Below are 22,597 nucleotides of genomic sequence, written 5' to 3'. Positions count from 1 at the left end.
GGAAGACTCAAGAAAACCCACAGAAGCTAAAACAACCTAGTAAAAGACTCTAAGCAAAAAAGACGTAAAATCAGAGCAAGATCACCGAGAAAACCATCATTCTCTACAAAAGCTACCATAACAGAAGAGACTTTCTTTCAATCAACACTCCGAAGAGAAAAATGGATTAAGCCGCCTCTTAACTACAGTTCCAGTCTACAAAAACTATCAAGCAACAAAATATAAGGAGGAAAAATCTTCAAAGACACAACCTTTCCCAGAATCAAACAGGCCATTATCCCAACAAAAGCTACAAAATCAGAGGGCAGCAAAGCATGTGAAGCCCTAAAAAGCCACAATCAAGAGAAATACTAGGAGTACGCATAAAGACGAAAATACATCACAGTGACGAACAAGCACAAAGGTACAAAAGATTCAAGCTTTCCAACATACAGGCAGAATCAAAGATTTACCAAAAAATAATAAGAACAACAAAAAGAAGAATAAACCTAAATAAAGAAGAAAACTTCGAAGAGATTGAAGACGGAGAAGACGGAATCGCCTTTTCGAGCAACGAAAAACACCAACTGACGTCGCATAAAGAAATGCAAAAATGCAAGTCTCAGGAAAAAACAAAAAGTGAAAGAAAAGGGGAAGTTATGAAACAGAGAAGAGAAACCGTTTTTGTGAAAAGTTCAAAATAAACAAAGAAACGGAGCATTAAAAGAATTAATGAGGTTATTAAAACCCCCGCGCATTCCCAAAGCAAGGAGATGCGCGTTTTCAAAGAATAAAATTCAAAAGAAAATGTTCCACATTCAAAGGAGAAACTCTACAAAGAAGAAGTCGACAAAATGCTCAAGTTTGGCTTCACCAGAGAAGGATCGAAGTCCTAAAACTAAGACTCGACCACAAAAGAAAAGACCAAGCTCGAGCAGGGGCACTATTCATACCCTGGGTCGAGCTGACCGACCTGGGATGATTAGCGACAAGGCGACTGACCTTTTCAGGTCAGACTATCCGACCTCTTCTCAAAGAGCTCGGCCAAATCACCAGAAAAGCCTAAAAAGGTCCCAAATGGAGGACTGCACCCCAAAACCTAAGGCAGCCTAATCCTATAGAGAGAAGGGGCGGTTCCCTTGAAGATAAGATGACCTCAAAGATAAGATAAGATAACTAACTTATCTTATCTAAGAAGGTCTCTCTACACCATTATAAATACACTAGAGCACCCAGATATAACTCATACTCTGATCCTACTAAAACCCTACTTAATACCCTTGCTAACTTAAGCATCGGAGTCCCTTGCAGCTACCATCACCCTCTGGTGACAAAGGATCAGCACCTCCACCAAGTCTAACAAGTTGGACTGACAGCTCCGGCCGCCACGCACAAGCTGAACACGTCATCTCCAATCAGTACAGAAGATCTCATCCGAGATCAACCTACAGTTTCAGGTAACCCTCGGAACACCTTTTGTCCTTCAGTGAACTCTCTCCTTGCTATCTTTTGATCATGCCATGTTTTTGTGTTCTCATTGTAGATCTTTGCATTCTCATATGCTTGGTTCCTAAATTCTTCCAGCTCGTTGAGTTGCCTTAGCCTCTTTTCTCCAGCAGCTTGCTCATCAAAGTTCAGTAGTTTTAGAGCCCAGAAGGCTCTATGCTTCAGTTCAACTGGCAAGTGGCAAGCCTTGCCAAATACCAGTTGGTATGGTGACATCCCAATGGGGGTCTTGAAGGTTGTCCTGTAGGCCTATAAAGCATCGTCTAGCTTCTTAGACCAGTCCTTCCTTGAGCTTCTAACAGTTTTTTCAAGAATCCTTTTTAACTCCCTGTTGGAAATCTCTGTTTGCCCGTTGGTCTATGGATGATAAGGGGTTGCCACCTTGTGTTTGACTCCATATCTGAGAATGAGTGCTTCCAGTTGTTTATTGCAGAAATGTGTTCCTCCATCACTAATGAGTGCCCTGGGAACTCCAAACCTGCTAAAAATATTATTTCTTAAGAAGCTCATTACGACCTTGTTGTCATTTGTGCCGGTGGCAATAGCCTCTACCCACTTTGACACATAATCTACAACCACAAGTATTTAACTATTTAAGTATGAGGATGGGAAAGGCCTCATGAAGTCAATCCCTCATACATCGAATAGTTCTAGCTCCATTATAAATCTCTGTGGCATCTCATTATTCCTGGGTAGATTGCCAACCCTTTGGCATTCATCACACCTTGACACTAAGTCCTTTGCATCCTTGGAAATGCTTGGCTAATAGAATCCACATTGGAGCACCTTGCTGCTGTTCTTTCTCCACTAAAGTGGCCTTCATATGCAGATACATGACATTGCCAAAGCACCTCTTGTCCTTCTCCATGGGATATACACCTCCTCAAGATCCCATCAGCACATTTTTTGAACAAATATGGCTCATCCCAGATATAGTATTTGGCATATTTGATGATCTTTCTCCTCATGTGTTTGTTGATGTTGGTTGGTAGTTCCCCAATGGCCTTGAAATTGGCTATGTCTGCAAACCAATGGGGTCTCTTGTATTATCATCAATTGCGCATCCGGAAAGCTTTCATTCACTACAAGATAGTGTGCTCCTTCTTCTTCTTGTAGGATCCTTGAGAGGTGGTCAGCAACTATGTTCTCTGCTCCACTGCTATCCTTAATTTTGTTGTCAAACTCTTGGAGTAATAGGATACATCTTATTAGCCTTGGCTTGGACTCTTGTTTGGTAAGCATGTATTTGAGTGCTGCATGATCAATGAATACAATTACTTTAGAACCAATGAGATATGATCTAAATTTATCAAAAGCAAAGACAATGGCAAGTAATTCCTTCTCTGTAGTGATGTAGTTCCTTTGATTCTCATTAAGGACCTTGCTGCCATAATATAATGACATGCACCAATTTATCCTTTCTCTGTCCTAAAACAGCACCCACAGCAAAATTTGATGCATCACACATCAACTCAAAGGGTAGATCCCAAGATGGTGGTGCTATGATAGTTGCAGAGGAAAGTTTGTTCTTAAGCTCCCAAAGGCTAACATGCATTCATTATCAAAAACAAAAGGCACATTAGAGACAAGTAGGTTGCTCAATGTCTTGGCAACCTTAGAGAAGTCCCTAACAAACCTCCTATAGAAACCAGCATGTCCCAAAAAGCTTCTAATTGCTTTGACATTGTAAGGTGGGGGTAACTTTTCAATCACCTCTACTTTTGTCTTGTCCACTTCTATGCCATTTTTGAGGTTTTATGACCAAGGACCACTCCTTCTGTAACCATAAAATGGCATTTTTCCCAGTTTAAGACAAGGTTGGTCTCCTGGCATCTCTTTAGCACCAAGGCTAAATGATGTAAGTAATCAGAATATATGTTACCAAATATAGAGAAGTCATTTATAAACACCTCAATAAACCTTTCAATCATGTCTGAAAATATGGAGAACATGCACCTTTGAAATGTTGCAGGTGCATTGCACAGTCCAAAGGGCATCCTCCTGTAAGCAAAAACACCATATGAACAAGTAAATAAAGTTTTCTCCTGGTCCTTTGGGTCCACAACTATTTGGTTGTTACCCAAATAACCGTCAAGAAAGCAGTAGTATTCATGTCCAGCCAGCCTCTCAAGCATTTGGTCCATGGATGGTAGGGGGAAGTGGTCCTTCCTGGTGGCTTCATTGAGCTTTCTATAGTCGATGCACATGCGCCAACCAGTCACTGTTCTTGTTGGTATCAGCTTATTCTTCTCATTTGGTACAACAGTGACTCTTCCTTTCTTTGGAACTACTTGTACTGAGCTCACCCAAGGGCTGCCTGAGATGGGGTAGATCACCCCAGCTTGCCACAACTTCAACAATTCCTTCTGGACTACCTCATTCATGGTTGGATTTAACCTTCTTTGTTGTTGCCTTGAGGGCTTAGCACCCTCTTCAAGTAGGATCTTGTGCAAACACATTGAAGGGCTGATCCTTTTTAAGTCTGTGAGTGTCCAGCCTATAGCATCCTTGTGTTGTTTCAGCACTTGGATGAGCTCCTCTTCTTGCTCCTTACTCAAGCATGAGTTGATGATCACTGGGTAGGTGCTGTTGTCACCTAGATAGGCATATTTCAAGCTTGGAGGTAGGGTTTTTAGCTCTAGTTTTGGTGCCTCTTCTCCATTGTTGTCTATGTGGTTTGTCATGATTGAACTTTCCATGGTTCCTTATGGTGGTTCTTCACATGGTGCTTATATTTCTAATTCCATACTTCTTTCATATTGCTCTTCTTCCAAAACCCCTTGGACTATTTGTTCTATGGTGTCCACCATCATGCATTCTCCTATTGCTTCCTTGCGATAACTCATTGCCTTTAAGACGTTGAAGACCATCTTTTCCTCATGTAGTCTCAAGACTAGATCTCCTTTTTGCACATCAATGATGGCTCCAGCAGTAGCTAGGAATGGCCTTCCTAGGATAATTGAAGTGTTTGACTCTTCTTTCATATCCAGCATAACAAAGTCAATTGGGAAGATGAATTCTCCCACCTTCACCAATAAATCTTCCACCACTCCATGTGCTAGCCCCCAAGTCACATAAAGCCTTTTCAATCATGATATCCCCTATGATGCATGGGATTTGGAAACTCCTTGGGTCCTTCATTTTCTGGGAGAGTTTCTTTTGTATGATGGCACTACACTCCTCACTTAGGACTACAGCAAATGGTATGTTGATTTGAAGCTTTTTGAAGATTTCCAAAAATCTGGAAAACTAGCTGACCTTCCCATCCTTTCTTAGCCTTTGTGGGTATGGTGCCTTTGGCACATAAGGCTTCAAGATTGGCTTTGGTGAAGATGGGCTAAGGACCTCTTCTTTCTTCCTATTTTCAGGCTTTTCTGTAGCTTTTTCTTCGTGGTTCTCCTGGTTTGGAGTGGCCTCTTCTACCACTTTTCTACTTCTAAGTGTGATGGTCTTGCACTCCCCTCTTGGGTTGGCCATGGTGTCACTTGAAAATGTGTGTGTAGGCATTGGGATTTGCTTGGATAAGAACCCCACTTGTGCATCCAGTTTTGAGATTGCTGCACCTTGGTTCTTCAAATTCAACCTGTATTCTTCTTGGTTGGCATCTATCCTCCTTTTAGCTTGTGCTTGCCTTTCCAAAAGGGTGGAAATGGCCCCTATGAGCTGTGATGATAGCTGTGCTATTGTGGCCTCTACTCTCTCAAAGTTATCCTTGATTTCACATGGTTATGAGGTTGGGGTTAGTGTATCTTGATGGTGGTGTTTGCTGGTTGGAAGGATATGATGTGTAAGGTGGATTGTGGTAAGTTCTGTTGTTATTTGACTGATGCTTGGAGTTGTGGTTCTGGTATTGATTGGCTTGGTATGGTTTGTTGTGATCTTGGTTGTGATTTTGTTGGTTCCCCCACCCAAAATTTGGGTGGTTCTTCCATCCTGGGTTATATGTCTTGGAGTTAGGGTCATATGGTGGTCAGTTATGCACATAGTTTACTCGCTCACATTCAACTTCTGGTTCATTTTCTTCTTGAGGTGGTGCTTGAGCTTGGACAACTGCAACTTGATTGTTTCCCATTTTCTTGGTTAAGGTTGCCAATTGTGCTGCAATTGCCTTGTTTTGTGCCAACAGGGCATCCATAGAATTGAGTTCCTGCACCCCCTTCTTTTGGCCTCTTTCTGAAGCATAGAAGTAGTCATTCTCAACTACAGTTTCAATGACATCTATGGCTTCCCCAATAGTCTTCTTCTTGTTGAGTGAACCCCCTGAAGAGTGGTCCACAGCCTTCTTCGATTTATAGGTTAATCCTTCATAGAAAATATGGAGCTGCACCCACTCATTAAACATATCTAGTGGGCATTTTCTTGTTAGATCTTTAAACCTCTCCCAGGCCTCATAGAGTGTTTCACCATCTAGCTGTCTGAAGGTTTCCACCTCAGCTCTTAGCCTGTTGATCCTCTGTAGAGGGTAAAATCTTGGTAGAAATTTGTTCACAACATCCTCCCATGTGGTTAGGCTCTCCTTCGGGAATGATTCTAACCACTTTGTTGTCTTATCTCTGAGCGAGAAAGGGAATAGAAGTAGTTTGTAGGTGTCAGGGTGTACACTATTAGACTTTACAGTATCGCATATCCTCAAGAATGTGTTGAGATATTGATTTGGATCTTCTTGAGCACCTCCTCCGTATGAGCAGTTATTCTGGACTAGTATAATGAGTTGAGGTTTCAACTCAAAATTGTTGGCATAGATTGTTGGCTTGAGGATGCTATTGCCACAGTTTCCTGGATTTGGGTTGATGTAGGAGCCCAAGACTCTCCTCTCTTGCCCAGCTTGATTTCCAGCTCCTCCTCCAACATCTTCGTGCACTTCGTCTTCCATGGTGGTTGTTAGATCTTCTTCTACTGGTTCTTCTCCAACTATACCCTTGCCTCTAGCCTCCCTCCTCAATCTAAGGAAGGTTCTCTCAGGTTCGCTATCAAAAGAGGATGAAGTCCCTCCTCTTCTACCTGTCATACAGTCAACACACAGCAAGAAAAGAGCAAGTGAAGAAATCTCCTCAGTTAAAATTAGTGGTTAGCTTGTGTGATGCAATTAATCAAACAGTTAGAAGAGTGAAAGTATAAACAATGAATAGCTAAAGAAATCTCAGAAAGACAAGAAAGAAAAACAGAGATTATAATGAAATTTAAAGGTTACACTAGGAATTGAATAAGAAATCAATTAAGGAAAAATAAAAATAAAAAAATGCTTAATCTAGCTCTCCAATCAATTTAATCATTGTCAAATTCAAACCAATCCCCGACAACGGCGCCATAAAACTTGATGGGCGGAATTCATTACCCTTTCCCAATAATATTGATGAATCCACTCTTGGCAAGTGCACCAAAATTATCGTCAAGTATTAACCCACAGTGGAGTGGGATTGTATCCACAGAGATTGGTGAATTAGTCAAGCTCAACAGAATAAGTTGTAAGCGCAGAATTATAAATTGCAGAAACATAAATGGCAAAGGAATAAAAGAAAGCAATAAAATGCATAAATGGAAATAACAATAATGTAAAGGGGAACGGGATTTTACAGAATGTAAGTAAAGCTATAAAAGAATGGGAGAGATAAGAATAGGGGAATTTATTGAGATCAGGAGATATTGTCTCTTTGGATTAAATCCAGCTCATATTCTCTTCAATCATGCAACTCATTGACCTCATGGCAATCATGATTTATTGAGCCCCAATCCCTTGGTTACTCAATCTCTTAGATCTTGATCAATAGCCAATTCCTTGGTCTAATTGCTCATGAAGAGAGATATGCTTGGTCCCTGATTATACCACACATCATCATAGGTCCAAGTAGAGGGAGGATTGTATGTCACCATATCCAAACACCAAAACCCAGATTCTACTCAAGTGTGAGAAAGGATTTCTAGCATGGTTTCATGTTTCCTTTTCAAAGGTTCCCATCAAACCCATTTTGCATTCAACCTCTTTTCCAAGTTAATTGAACACTAAGCATAAAAATTGAAATTCCTTCTAGTAAATCAAAGAGAAGATGAAGAGAAGAAGAAATTCACTATCATTAATCCATCAAGTATAATAAAGCTCCCTCTCTCAATGAGAGGGAATTTAGCTACTCATAGCTCAGAGAGAAAGTACAAAAGATGGAAGAGATGAAGTGTGAAAAGTAAAAAGTGAAATCCAAAACTAAATTCTGTGACTTGCTAACCCCCTTTTCCAATACCTCCAAGGATATTTAATCTACTCCTAGATCTATAAAATAAAGGAAAATTACAAAAAGTGAAAAGAAAATTACAATTTGGAGGGAAAAGAAACTCAACAAATGTGATCTTCCAGCTGGCGTGTGACCGGCGCTTCTCGGGCGTGACATGCCCCCTCTGTTTCTGATTTGGCGTGCCACACCTCTCCATTCAAATGGCACGCCATCCTCTGTTCAACCCCTGGCGTGCCACACCTTCGAGCTAAAGTGGCACGCACAGGACATTTTAAATGGCCAAGTAACCTGGCGTGCCACGCCTTCGACACCAAGTGGCACGCCCAAGGTCATCTTCCTCATCTCCATGCTTCTAGAAATTTGTACCAGCGTGGCACGCCCAGGGTCTGGCATGCCACGCCCTTCTTAAAGCTTCACCCTCTTGCTGGCATGCCATACATCGTCATCCAAGTGGCACGCCTGAGTTCATTGGCTCCTCTTCTTCCTCTCTGGAAAATACTACCAGCGTGCCAAGCCATGAGACTGGCGTGTCACGCCCTTAATTTTCTTCATCTTCTTGCTAGCGTGCCACGCCCCATCTCCCAAGTGGCACACCTGAGTTCACTGTCCCTTTAATTCCTCCTCTGGAAAACACTACCAGCATGCCACGCCATGAGACTGGCGTGTCACGCCCTTCATTTGCCATGGTCCCAGAGGTTGGCGTGCCACGCCTGGATGTTCAAGTGGCACGCCAAAGTGGGATCAATGAGCTGGCGTGCCACACCTTCGATAGCAAGTGGCACGCCCAACTTTATTTGGCTTCCTTAGGTGCTGGTGTGCCACGCCTCATCACTCAAGTGGCACGCCTTAGTGGGACTTCTTGAGCTGGCGTGCCACGCCTTATATACCAAGTGGCACGCCCAGCTTTTACATTGTCTCCTTGTTCACTAGCGTGCCACGCCTTGTTGCTCAAGTGGCACGTCCATTCAGTTATGGGTCTTATAGGCTTGCCTTGCCACGCCTTGGTCCTCAAGTGGCACGCCCAAGTGAACTCTAGGGCTGGCGTGCCATGCCTTCGACACAAAGTGGCACCCCATAGTGATGGTTCTTCTAGTAACGAATTGATGTGCCACGCCCTACTTCTGGCATGCCACGTCCCTTTGATGGTCTTCATTTTTGCTCTCTGGAATGTTGTACCAGCGTGCCACGCCAATACATTTTTGTGGCGTTTGTTCCAAGTGGCACGCCTGCTTCACACGCCCCACTTGTTTTGTTGTTTTTTTCCCCATTTTGATGTCTTCTCCACCTGAAATCCAGCACAAACTCATTTCAAAGCAATGTACTATGATATTCATTAATTAAGGAATGAATTGCAATGATCAAATGAGATTATGCCTCTTTTACGGTTCTTTTTATGCAAGAAAAAGGGTAGATGATGTAAGTCATCAAGGATGCTAAGAAAAGCTAAAGCACAGCTCTCTATAGAGGACCTAACAGAAGTTTTCGAAAAAGAAGAAGACATGGCAGCCAAAAATAACAACAATGCGAAAAATGCAAGGAAGGTGCTTGGTGACTTTACTTCACCAACTCCCGATTTCTATGGGAGAAGCATCTCTATTCCTACTATTGGGGCAAATAACTTTGAGCTTAAGCCTCAATTAGTTTCTCTGATGCAACAGAATTTCAAGATTCATGGACTTCCATTAGAAGATCCTCATTTGTTCTTGGCTGAATTTTTTCAAATCTATGACACTGTTAAGACCAATTGAGTTGATCCTGAGGTCTATAGACTCATGCTTTTTCCTTTTGCTGTAAGAGACATATCTAGTATATGGTTGAACTCACAACCTAGAGACAGCCTGAACTCTTGGAAAAAGCTAGTCAATGCCTTCTTTGCTAAATTCTTTCCACCTCAAAAGATGAGTAAGCTTAGAGTGGAAGTTCAAACCTTCAAACAGAAGGAAGGTGAATCCCTCTATGAAGCATGGGAAAGATACAAACAGTTGATTAGAAGGTGTCTTTCTAACATACTTTCAAAATGGAGCATCATAGGTATCTTCTATGATGGTCTGTCTGATTTATCCAAGATGTCATTGGACCATTCGGCAGGCGGATCTATTCATTTGAAGAAAACGCCGGTAGAAGCCCACGAACTCATTGAAATAGGACAACACAGAAGAAAGGAGTTCTTGAGCTTGATACTCTGAATGCCATATTGGCTCAGAACAAAATATTGACTCAGCAAGTCAATATAATTTCTCAGAATCTGATTGGATTGCAAGCTGCATCTGGCGGTGCTAAAGAAGCCTCCTCTAAAGGAGAAGCTTATGACAATCCTGCCATGGAAGAGGTAAATTACATGGGAGAACCCTATGGAAACAACTACAATTCTTCATGGAGGAATCACCCAAATTTCTCATGGAAGGATCAACAGAAGCCTTAACAAGGCTTCGATAACAATAATGGTGGGAGAAACAGGTTTGGCAATAGCAAACCTTTCCCATGATCTTCTCAGCAACAGACAAAGAACTCTTAGCAGAATCGTTCTGGCTTAGCAACCATATTCTCTGATCTATCTAAGACCATACTAAGTTTCATGAATGAAACAAGATCCTCCATTAGAAAATTGGAGGCACAACTGGGTCAACTGAGTAAAAAGGTTACTGAAACTCCTACTAGCACTCTCCCAAGCAATACAGAAGAAAATCCCAAGAGAGAGTACAAGGCCATAACCATGACCAACATGGCCGAACCTGGAGAGAGTGAGGAGGACGTGATTCCCAGTGAAAAAAACCTCATGGGACGTCCTCTGAATGAAAAAAAGTTCCCCTTTGAGGAACTAAGGGAATCTGAGGCTTATACAAAGACCATAGAGATTCCATAGAACCTACTTCTGCCATTCATGAGCTCTGATGAAAATTCTTCCTCTGAAGAGGATGAAGATATTACTGAAGAGCAAGTTGCTAAGTACCTTGGAGCAATCATGAAGCTGAATGCCAAGTTATTTGGTAATAAGACTTGAGATGATGAACCTCCATTGCTCATTAGTGAACTGAACGCCTTGGCTCAGCTGAAGATACCTCAAAAGAAACCGAATACCGGAAGGTTCTTAATTCCTTGCACCATAGGAACCATGACCTTTGAGAAGGCTCTGTGGGACTTGGGGTCAGGTATAAACCTCATGCCACTCTCTGTAATAGAGAAACTGGGAATCTTTGAGGTATAAGCTGCAAGAATCTCACTAGAGATGGCAGACAAATAAAAAAAATAGGCTTATGGACTTGTAGAGGATGTCTTGGTAAAGGTTGAAGACCTTTACATCCCTGCTGATTTCATAATCCTGGACATTGGGAAGGATGAGGATGAATCCATTATCCTTGGCAGACCCTTCCTAGCCACAGCAAAAGCTGTGATTGATGTTGACAAAGGAGAGTTGGTCCTTCAAGTGAATGAGGACTACCTTGTGGTCTTATAGCATTGTGATAGAATTTACCTTTTAGGTTTTAAAGGCTCTTTTTTGTTGCATATAAAACCACATGCACTCCGCCATTTTAACCAACCTGCTTGGATCCTATGATTTACATCCTGTTCAATCTATCTATTATCCTGTATGATGCACCCAACAAGTTACTTAAAACTTTTAACTTTTGGTAGGATGTTTTCTCCAATCTTCACCTCTATATTAGGGTTTTCCCTACTCAGACTGAACTTACATTCCATATATTCCGTCTTGCTACGGTTTATGCGCAGACCATACACTTCTAGAGCTTCTCCCCACAAGTCCAACTTTTTATTTAGGTCTTCCATTGACTCTCCCATAAGGATGATATCATCGGCAAAAAGCATGCACCATGGCATAGGCTCTTAGATGTGCTCTGTGAATACTTGCAAGACTAATGTGAAAAGATATGGACTTAAGGATGATCCCTGCTGTAATCCTATATCAATAGGAAATTCCTCTGTCACACCACCTTGAGTCTTCACACTAGTTATGGCCCCATCATACATGTCTTTAATTGCACGAATATATGTGATCCTTACTCTCCTCTTTTCTAAAACCTTCCATAAGACCTTCATTGGCACCTGGTACACGAAATCATGATACAAACATTTTCTTCACAATTCCGTACAGCTGACCAGCAAGTGCACTGGGTCGTCCAAGTAATACCTTATATGAGTAAGGGTCGATCCCACGGAGATTGTCGGCTTGAAGTAAGCTATGGTCATCTTGTAAATTTCAGTCAGGTAGATTCAAATGGTTATGGGATTTTGCTAATTAAAATATGAATAAAACATAAAATAAGATAGAGATACTTATGTAATTCATTAGTAGGAATTTCAGATAAGCGTATGGAGATTATTTATTCCTCTTGAATTTCTGCTTTCCTACTGCCTCCATCCAGTCATGCATACTCCTTTCCATGGCAAGCTGTATGTTGGGGGATTACCGTTGTCAATGGCTACCGTCTGTCCTCTCAGTGAAAATGGTCCGGCTACGGGTTACGTAGGGCTAATCATCTGTTGGTTCTCGATCGTGTCGGAATAAGATCCATTGATCCTTTTGCGCAGTGTCACTGCGCCCAGCACTCGCGAGTTTGAAGCTTGTCACAGTCATCCCATCCCAGATCTTACTCGGAATACCACAGACAAGATTTAGACTTTCCGGATCTCAAGAATGCTGCTAATTGATTCTAGCTTATACCATGAAGACTCTGATCTCATGGAATGAAAGGCTCTGTTGTCAGGTGAGGCAACCATGCGTCGTGAACCGGGAGGCCAAGAGATACACACTCAAGCTCTTGCAGATAGAATGGAAGTGGTTGTCAGGCATGTGTTCATAAGGGAGGATGATGATGAGTGTCACGGATCATCACATCCATTAGGTTAAAGTACGAGTGAATATCTTAGAACAAGAATAAGCGTGAATTGAATAGAAGAACAATAGTACTTTGAATTAATTCATGAGAAACAGTAGAGCTCCATACCTTAATTTATGATGTGTAGAAACTATACCACTGAAAATACATAAGAATAAGGTATAGGCATGGCTGAATGGCCATGCCTCCCAAATAACATGAAACAATCGAAAAAGGGTTCAAAGACCTGATCCCAAGATCAAAGATGATCAAAAGATGAAAATACAGTAGTAAAAAGGTCCTATTTATAGTGAACTAGTAACCTACGGTTTACAAAAATAAGTAAATAATGCAGAAATCCACTTCCGGGGCCCACTTGGTGTGTGCTTGGGCTGAGCATTGAAGCTTTCACGTGCATAGGCTTTTCTTGGAGTTAAACGCCAGCTCTGGTGCCAGTTTGGGCGTTTAACGACAGCTTTTATGCTAGTTCTGGCGTTTAACGCCAGAAAATGGTCTCTGACAGGCATTTTGACGCCAATTTGGGCCATCAAATCTCGGGAAAAGTTTGGACTCTTATACATTGCTGGAAAGCCCAAGATGTCTACTTTCCAACGCAATTAAGAGCGCTCGAATGTGGCTTCTGTAGCTCCAGAAAATCCATTTCGAGTGCAGGGAGGTTAGAATCCAACAGCATCTGCAGTCCTTTTTCAGCCTGTGAATCAGATTTTTGCTTAGGTCCCTCAATTTCAGCCAGAAAATACCTGAAATCCCAGAAAAACACACAAACTCATAGTAAAGTCCAGAAATGTGATTTTTGCATAAAAACTAATAATTATATACTAAAAACTAACTAAATCATACTAAAAACTATGTAAAAACAATGCCAAAAAGCGTATAAATTATCCGCTTATCACAACACCAAACCTAAATTGTTGCTTGTCCCCAAGAAACTGAAAACAAAATAGAATAAAAAGAAGAGAATATACAATGAATCTCATAATATCAATGAAACTTAGTCCCAATTAGATGAGCGGGGCTAGTAGCTTTTTGCTTCTGAACAGTTTTGGCATCTCACTTTATCCTTTGAAATTCAGAATGATTGGCATCTATAGGAACTCAGAATTTAGATAGTGTTATTCATTCTCCTAGTTCAGTATGTTGATTCTTGAACACAGCTATTTTGTGAGTCTTGGCCGTGACCCTAAGCAATTTTGTTTTCCAGTATGACCACCGAATAGATAAATGCCACAGATACATAACTGGTTGAACCTTTTCAAATTATGACTCAGATTTGCTAAAGTCCCCAGTTAGAGGTGTCCAGAGTTCTTAAGCACACTCTTTTTGCTTTGGATCATGACTTTAACCACTCAGTCTCAATATTTTCACTTGGACCTTCATGACACAAGCACATGGTTAGGGACAGCTTGGTTTAGCCGCTTAGGCCAGGATTTTATTCCTGGGCCCTCCTATCCACTGATGCTCAAAGCCTTGGATCCCTTTTATCCTTGCCTTTTGGTTTAAAGGGCTATTGGCTTTTTCTGGTTGCCTTCTCTTTTTCTTTCTTTTTCTTTATTTTTTTGTCATTTTTTTTCGCAAGCTTTGTCATTCACTGCTTTTTCTTGCTTTAAGAATCAATTTCATGATTTTTCAGATTATCAATAACATTTCTCTTTGTTCATCATTTTTTCAAGAGCCAACAAATTTAACATTCATAAACTTCACTATAAAAAATATGCACTGTTCAAGCATTCATTCAGAAAATAAAAAAGTATTTCCGCCACATCAAAATAATTAACTAATTTCAAGATAAAATTTGAAATTCATGTACTTCTTGTTCTTTTGTAATTAGGAACATTTTTCATTTAAGAGAGGTGAAAGATTCATGGAATTATTCATAGTTTTAAGACATAGACACTAGACACTAATGATCATGTAATGAAGACACAAACATAGATAACACATAAAGCATAAAAATAAAAAAACAGAAAGATAAGAACAAGGAAATCAAAGAACGGGTCCACCTTAGTGATTGTGGCTAGTTCTTCCTCTTGAAGATCCAATGGAACGCTTGAGCTCCTCTATGTCTCTTCCTTGCCTTTGTTGCTCTTCCCTCATGGCTATTTGATCCTCTCTAATTTCAGGGAGAATAATAGAGTGCTCTTGGTGCTCCATCCTTAGTTGCTCCATATTGGAACTCAAATCTCCCAAAGAGGTATTGAGTTGCACTAACCTTTTCTTGGCCAGTTTTACTGACCTTTTCTTTACTGTTTTAGGGTAGTTTCATGCAATTTATTAGTAAAAAAGTTTGGGTAGATATACACTTACATCTTGATTCAAGCAAACATTGTGAACTTTACATGATTTCATGAGAATTATGCAGGAATTGAATGATAAAATGGATAATGCATGATCTCATGACTTGGAATAGAGCTTTGATGCACTTTATTTGCTTGATTTCAGGACAAAGGAAGCAAGGAAGAGCCACGTTAGCAGCCACGTTAGTCTAACTAACGTGACCACTAACGTGGAATGTGAATAAGCTTACAGCGTTAATGGAAAAAGTGATCGCCAATAATGCCTTCGAAGCCATTATAGCCCACGTTAGTTGCCACGTTAATTACATTAACGTGGTAGCTAACGTGGAGGAAAAGGGGAGCTCCAACGTTAGTGGTAAAAGTGATTACCACTAACGTTCCAAGAAGGGCACACTTAGCCACGTTAAGAGTCATGTTAATCTAATTAACGTGGACTCTAACGTGGGAGGAGAAAGCTATCACAAACGTTAGTGACACTCACCTTTGTCACTAACATTGGACTAAGCCAATATTGCCCATGTTAGTGGTCATGTTAAAACCACTAACGTGAAGGGTAACGTGGAGCAAGGCATGATAGGTCAACGTTAGTGACACTCACCTTTGTCACTAACGTTGGAGATGGTAATCACCACCACGTTAGTGGCCACGTTAATGCAATTAATGTGAGGCACTAACGTGGGAGGAAGGGGCGCTTAAAGCGTTAGTGACAAAGGTAAGTGTCACTAACGCTCTCAAAGCTTGGGCATGCCCACGTTAAAGGCCACATTAGTTACACTAATGTGGATCACTAACGTGGGGAAAAGAAGCAAAGAGCAACGTTATTGGTAAAGGTGAATGCCAATAACGTTTACGAAGGACTAAGAGGCAATGTTATTGGTAAAGGTAAATGCCAATAACGTTTACGAAGGACCAAGAGGCAACGTTAGTGGTCACGTTAGTGCCACTAACGTTAAAGTTAACATGGATCAACTTGGTTTGGAGCGTTAGAGAAAAAGGTTATCGTCACTAACGTTCTCGAACCCACATTTTCACTTAATGTTAACACCACTAACGTCCTAACTAACGTCCACCCATGCCTGACTCACACTTTTTCTGCAAGCAAAACTGAGCCCACTGAAGATTGTAACTGCTTCAACTCAAGATCAAAGGCCCATATCCAAGACTTGAAGAGCTGACTAGAAGATCAAGAAGAGTAGTATATATAGGAGTAGTTTTGAACTAGAAAGAAGCTTGGCATTTTTGGAGAACTACACTCTGTATATTTACTTTTCTGCAATTTCTAGTTTGCTTAGATTGTACTCTTCTTTATCATCTTCCATTTCCAGAGCTATGAACAACTAAACCCCTTTTCATTCGGTTAGGGAGCTCTGTTGTAATTTGATGGATCAATTATAGTTTTCATTCTTCTTCTTCTTTCTTTTCTCTTGATTTGCTAGAAAGCTTTCGATCTTAAATCAATTGGTTAGTTGTCTTGGAAAAGGGATGAGAAGATCATGCTAGAAATGCTTTCTCATGTTGGACCAAATTAGAGTTTGGACGGATATAGTGACATAGAATCCTTCCAACACTTTGATTTGGAAATACATGTGGTATAATTAGTGACCATACTTCATCTCTTCCCATGAGCAATTAAATCAAGGAATTGGGCAATTGTTCAAGCTTAGAGAGATTGCGTTACCAAGGAATTGGGATCCAATCACCTACGATTGCCAAGGAGATCAATGAATGTGTTGATTGAGGAAGAGATGAGAATAAACTTGATCTAGAGAATGCAACATCTCCTAAGCCCAATGAACCCCTCATTTTTTATCTTACCCATTCTCTTTACTTTCTACCATTTATCTTTATGTTCATCTCCCCAAATCCCCATTTAAGATTCTGCAATTTACTTTCTACAATTTACTTTCCCGCCATTTAATTGCTGCAACTCTCAACTCAATTTCTGCTTAGCTCAACTAGAGCATTCCTCCAACTAAAGTTGCTTGACCAATCAATCCCTGTGGGATTCGACCTCACTCTATTGTGAGTTTTTACTTGATGACATGTTCGGTATACTTGCCGAAGGGAAATTTGTTGAAAGACAAGTTTTCATGCATCAAGTTTATGGCGTCGTTGCTGGGGATTGATTTTGTATCGTGATTAAGTTGGAAAATCACTTGATTGAGCATTTTTCTTTTGCTTGTTTATTTTATCTAGTCATTTACCTTCAGTTTCAGATATTTTCTTCCCTTCTCCCCTCTCTCCTCTTTGTTTTCTTTTTTTGTTGTTATTTACAATTTTGTTCACTAATCCACTAACTATTTGATAATTTGCACCCCTCACACTAACAACCACTCTAACAAGAATAATCTCTTCATTTTTTTTCTTGCTGTGGGCTTTGTTAGTTGTATGACAGGGAGAAGAAGCAGAGCTTTAACTTCCTTTAATTCTGAACCTAAGAGGACTTTCCTTAGATTAAGGAGGGAAGCAAGAGGGAAAAGAGTCGTTAGTGCTGAAGAAGATGAGGAGGATTTTCAAACAAACATGGAAGAGAACCTAGAAAACAATCATGAAGGAGAAGCTCACAACCATGCCAGAGAAGGCCTTGTGAATCATGATGGGCCAGAAAGAAGGGTTATAGGCTTATACATCAATCCAAACCTAGGAAATTATGGAAGTAGTATCCAAAAGCCAACCATACATGCCAATAACTTTGAATTAAAACCCCAGCTCGTCACCCTTGTTCAAGACAAGTGTTCATTTAGAAGAAGTACCCAAGAAGACCCCAATCAACATCTAACCACCTTCCTAAGAATATGTGACACTGTGAAGTCTAATGGTGTTCATCCGGATATCTATAGATTGTTTTTGTTCCCCTTTTCACTCAGGGACAAAGCATCTAAATGGCTGGAATCTTTCCCGAAGGAGAGTTTAACAAATTAGGAAGATGTGGTGAACAAATTCTTGGCGAGATTCTACCATCCTCAAAGAATCAACAGGTTGAGAGCTGAGATACAAACCTTCAGGCAACAAGATGGTGAAACTCTCTATGAGGCATGGGAGAGGTTTAAGGACTTAACAAGAAGGTGCCCACCAGACATGTTCAACGAATGGGTTCAACTGCACATCTTCTATGAAGGTCTTTCTTACGAATCAAAGAAGGCCGTAGACCATTCATCAGGGGGGTCTCTAAACAAGAAGAAGACCATTGAAGAAGCCATAGATGTCATTGAGACTGTAGCTGAGAATGACTACTTCTATGCTTCTGAAAGGAGCAACACTCGAGGAGTGATAGAGTTGAACCATATGGATGCACTGCTGGCTCAAAATAAGATGATCACCAAGCAGTTAGCCGATCTTACCAAGAAGATGGAAGAGAACCAAGTTGCAGCAATCACCACTTCATCAACAGCTCAAAAAGGAGTGAATACAGGAGAAGAAGATGACTGGGAACAAGCCAACTATGTTGGGAACTCACCCAGGCAAACCCATGATCCATACTCCAAAACTTATAATTCTGGTTGGAGGAACCACCCTAATTTTGTGTGGGGAAATCAACAAGACCAAGACCAGAGATGCCACAACCACAATACCAACAATAATGCAACTCACCAACATCCTTCACAGAGATCATATCAACACCCACCTAACCACCCTTCTCAACATCCATATCAAAACCAACATGACCACTCTCAACCTCCTAACCTCAACCCACCATCACTAACCGAAGATAGACTCTCCAGAATTGAGACTCTACTTGAAGGTATATGTAAGGAAGTCCAAGACAACAGAGTATTCAAGGATGAAGTGCGAGCCAATATCAAAAACCAGGGAGACACCATCAAGAGGCTGAAGTCCCAAGTGGGATATCTATCTCAACAGTTTCCCAATCCTACTGATAATTTCCCAAGTGACACAGAGAAGAACCCAAGAGGAGAAACAAAGAAAGTAAGTGGGAAGAATGCAAGATGATCACTATAAGTGACGAGAGGAGTGTCGAAGAAGTAAACACACAAACATAACACTTTCAAGACAATCCAAAGGAAAAGCATGAAGAGAGAAATCAAGCACCCAATCCCATACACATGAAGGAGCTAAAAAATAAGGAGACTCTGAACCTATATGCACCTTTTCCCCAAAGGCTCAAGGGTGGTGTAGCAAGGAGAGTGTATTCAAGGTTCCTCGACATGTTTTCATCTCTTCATGTAAACATACCGTTTATTAAGGCTCTCCAGCAGATGCCCTCATACATCAAGTACATAAAGGAGCTGCTGAACAAAAAGAGTTAACTGAAGGGTGGGCAGACAATAGTGATGAATAAGGAGTGCAGTGCTCTCATTCAAATAGATCCACCTACAGAAAGGAAGGACCCAGGGAGTTTTCACATCCCATGTGCTATAGGAGAAACAATGATTGATAAATGACTCTGTGACCTGGAAGCAAGCATCAACTTAATGCCTCTATCCATCATGAAAAAACTTTAAATCAATGAGCTAAAGCCCACGGACCTAATCATCAAATTGGCTGACAAAACTCAAAAAAGGCAATAGGAGTGGTTGAAAACGTGTTAGTGAAGGTTGGGAACTACTTCCTTTCCACAGACTTTGTTATCTTGGAGATGGAAGAGAATCACATCCATCCCATCATCCTGGGGAGACCATTCTTACCCACAGCCAGGGGATTTATAGATGTGGAGTGAGGAGAGCTAATATTGAGGATACATGATGAACAACTCACCTTCAATGTCTTCAAACCCTCACAAGAAGCAGATCAAGAAAACAAAGAATCGAAGGAAGAGCACAATAAGGCACTGATGGAATAAACAAGCACAGAAGCACAAACAATACACTTGAGAATCCCGCTAGGTGACAAGCAATATGGTCAGAAGGAATAACAGCCAAGTGTACCCCAAGAGGAGCTAGACCCACCAGAGTCACATGAGACCAGCAACAAAATCTTCCTGAAAAAAGAAACCACAGGGAGCAAGGCAACATCAAGGGAAACAAGGAAAAAGGCCCCAAGGGGATGGAGGAACAAGAAGATCCCTACAGAGGATTTCTCTCTAGAAGATGAAGTGATCTCTGCTTATTTTCCACCTATCCCACCTCATCTCCCCACCATCCCATCTCAGCCACCTCAAGTGTACACCATTAGCAAAATTCTTTCCTTAGAACATGTAGAGCTTCTTAATAAAGCCAATGGAGACAGATTCACTACAAGAGGGGAAGATTTGAAGCACTACCAACCACCCTGACAAAGGCCAAACGTCAAGCTAATGATGCTAAAGAAGTGCTTTATGGGAGGCAACCCATGTTTTATATCCTTTCAGTAGTTTTAGGATTTTTAAAGTAGCTAATAAAGCAAAGTTCATGAATTCTAAATCAACTTTGACAAGCACTTAGAAAAATCTCTACATGCAGCATATAATGAATGACAAGTTTGGTGTTCAAGGCACACTAAGAGGGCATGAACACAATTCATATCATGTCAGTCTTAGAGCCTTAATCAAATCATTTTTATACCACATGATCACAAACTAAGTTTGGTGTCACCAACGTTGCATGCATGAGCACTTAGCTGGTCGGTTGGTTTGCATTCATGAATGGCACTTAGTTAGTCAAAAGCAAAAATTAAAAAAAAAGTAGTTAGCCATCCCTATTTTTCTACCACAATTCAAACTAATCTCTCTTTTCTTTTGTCTTGCAAGGAAATTGAAAGGAATGTTGGAGGGAACTGATAGGACAAGAAAAGGAAGGGGGTTCGGCCACTCCACCAAAGGAACTACACACTTGTCTTTAAGGGGAGTACCTTAGGAAGTGTTTCCATGCAACGTTGGGAGAAAGATTGCCTTGGAGACCGAACCAATCACGTCATAAAAGTGGTGATCCTCGTGCTCATTCGATACCAAACCCCAACCGTGCACCACTGGATTTTTCTATTAATCCACACCCTTCAATGTCATCATCCTTCTATAAAACGAACCCCCAATCTAAACCATTCCATATGCAACTATCCTCTCAATCCATCCCTCTTATTTCTTTTGAAATACACACCCAACACCTCTGCCCTTAATACATTAACCCAATCCTCTAAGCTACACCCTATCTTAACCCGGCCAGTTTACATCATCGATCCATACCTCTCAACACCTTCACATACTAACTCCTACTCATGGCATCATCAAGCTCCAAGAGGCGAAAGGGAAAGGAACCGGTAGAGAGCATTTCTATTGATGAAGGAAGATTCAAGACCGCGTTCCATGAGCTCCAATTCGAATGGATAAAACACAAGAAAATATTGCCAGAACTAACATTCCAGTTCAACGAGGATGAATATCCAAAGATTAGAAAGAAGATCGAACGAAGGAGCTGGCAAGAACTCACAAACCCAATCACAACGATAAACGCAAATCTCATCAAAGAGTTCTATGCCAATGCAACTAGAGAAGATAATACCAAAGCCCCCACCTTCAAAGGTTATGTGAGAGGAACCGATATTGACTTAAGCCCCAACACCATAATGAAAACGCTTCAATTGAGGTCAAACCCCTTCGAGGAGCCCAGTTATCTATCAAGAATGAGCAGTGGCCCCGACAATGATGAAATTGAAGAAATTGTGAATGACATATGTGTTATGGGATTAGATTGGGAGAGATATTCAGATAGGAGACCACAGTTTATTAGGAGGGGAGACCTCATTCCGGAAGCCAAGGGGTGGTTTGAGCTCGTGAGAAGATCTATCCTCCCAGCCTCAAACAATTCTGAGGTCAACATTGCTCGCGCTACTATGGTACATTGCGTAATGATGGGCGAAGACATCAACGTACAGGAAATCATAGCTGGGGGAATCCAAGAAGCCGCTGAGAAAAAAGATCTAGATGCCTGGCTTGGTTATCCCAGCACCATCCTTAGACTGTGTTTAAAAGCCAAGTAGTCTTCGAAGATAGCAATCCAATATGGATAAACCCTGGAAGTTTAATTACACCCCAGCGTATAACCTATGTAATACCCGCCCAACAATAAAGAAGGCCTCAGAGAAGAAAAAGAACATCACAAGGAGAACCTCAACAAGAAGAACCCCAACAAACAGAATATCAGCAAGAAGAGCAATATGATCTAACCAATATAAATCTGGTTCATATTCAAGGAGCCATTGAGGATCTAGCAAGGAGCTATATGGAGGGACAAGAACAACAACTACACGTTCAATCCCAAAGGATGGATCGTCAAGAAGAACTATTCTCTAAGTGGATGAATCAACAAGGGGAGTGGCAGAAACAACAAATGGAGCAGCAACAGGAGCATTACTCCCAGCTAACCCAAGCCATCAATCAAATAACTGAAAGGCAAGAGTGTCAAGACAAACGCCTTCAAGAACTCAACCAACGTCAGTTGTCTCAGATGAAAGCATTCAACGAGTTCAACGTGCTTAATGAAAGACGGCAACTACACCGGGAAGAGTTTAGCATAAACACTCAGGCCAAGTTAACTTATGTGGCAGGGCATATGCATAATTTGCACTTTGCCATCCCAAGATATGATATAGTTCGCAAAGACCTAATAGAACAAGAGGAGGAAAAGGTGAAACAACAGAAGGAAGCGTTGAAGAAAAAGATGGAAGATGCTGGTTTCTGGAGAAAGTTCATCAGGAAGCGCAAAGAAAATGGGGATTCGAGCAATCAAGAAGGATCCCAAGACAAAGGAAACAAAGGGACATGAGCATTCCAATGAGAAAAAAGTGGTGGAGTTCCCTCTTCGTT

General features: G+C 41.1%; 2 non-coding genes across 2 annotated transcripts; both read right to left on the bottom strand.

The window, feature by feature from the left end:
* Positions 1 to 9,613: 9,613 nt before the first annotated feature.
* On the bottom strand, positions 9,614 to 9,717 carry LOC112713513 (small nucleolar RNA R71). The gene has a single exon (XR_003158490.1). It is a non-coding gene; the product is annotated as a small nucleolar RNA R71 (small nucleolar RNA).
* An 8,118-nt stretch (positions 9,718 to 17,835) lies between these two features.
* Positions 17,836 to 17,939, bottom strand: LOC112715704 (small nucleolar RNA R71). Its single transcript, XR_003159913.1, has one exon. It is a non-coding gene; the product is annotated as a small nucleolar RNA R71 (small nucleolar RNA).
* Positions 17,940 to 22,597: the final 4,658 nt, after the last annotated feature.

The sequence above is a fragment of the Arachis hypogaea genome, chromosome 1 (genome assembly GCF_003086295.3).
Source record: "Arachis hypogaea cultivar Tifrunner chromosome 1, arahy.Tifrunner.gnm2.J5K5, whole genome shotgun sequence".
In the NCBI taxonomy this organism is placed as follows: Eukaryota; Viridiplantae; Streptophyta; class Magnoliopsida; order Fabales; family Fabaceae; genus Arachis; species Arachis hypogaea.
This window is presented reverse-complemented; position numbering and strand designations above follow the sequence as displayed.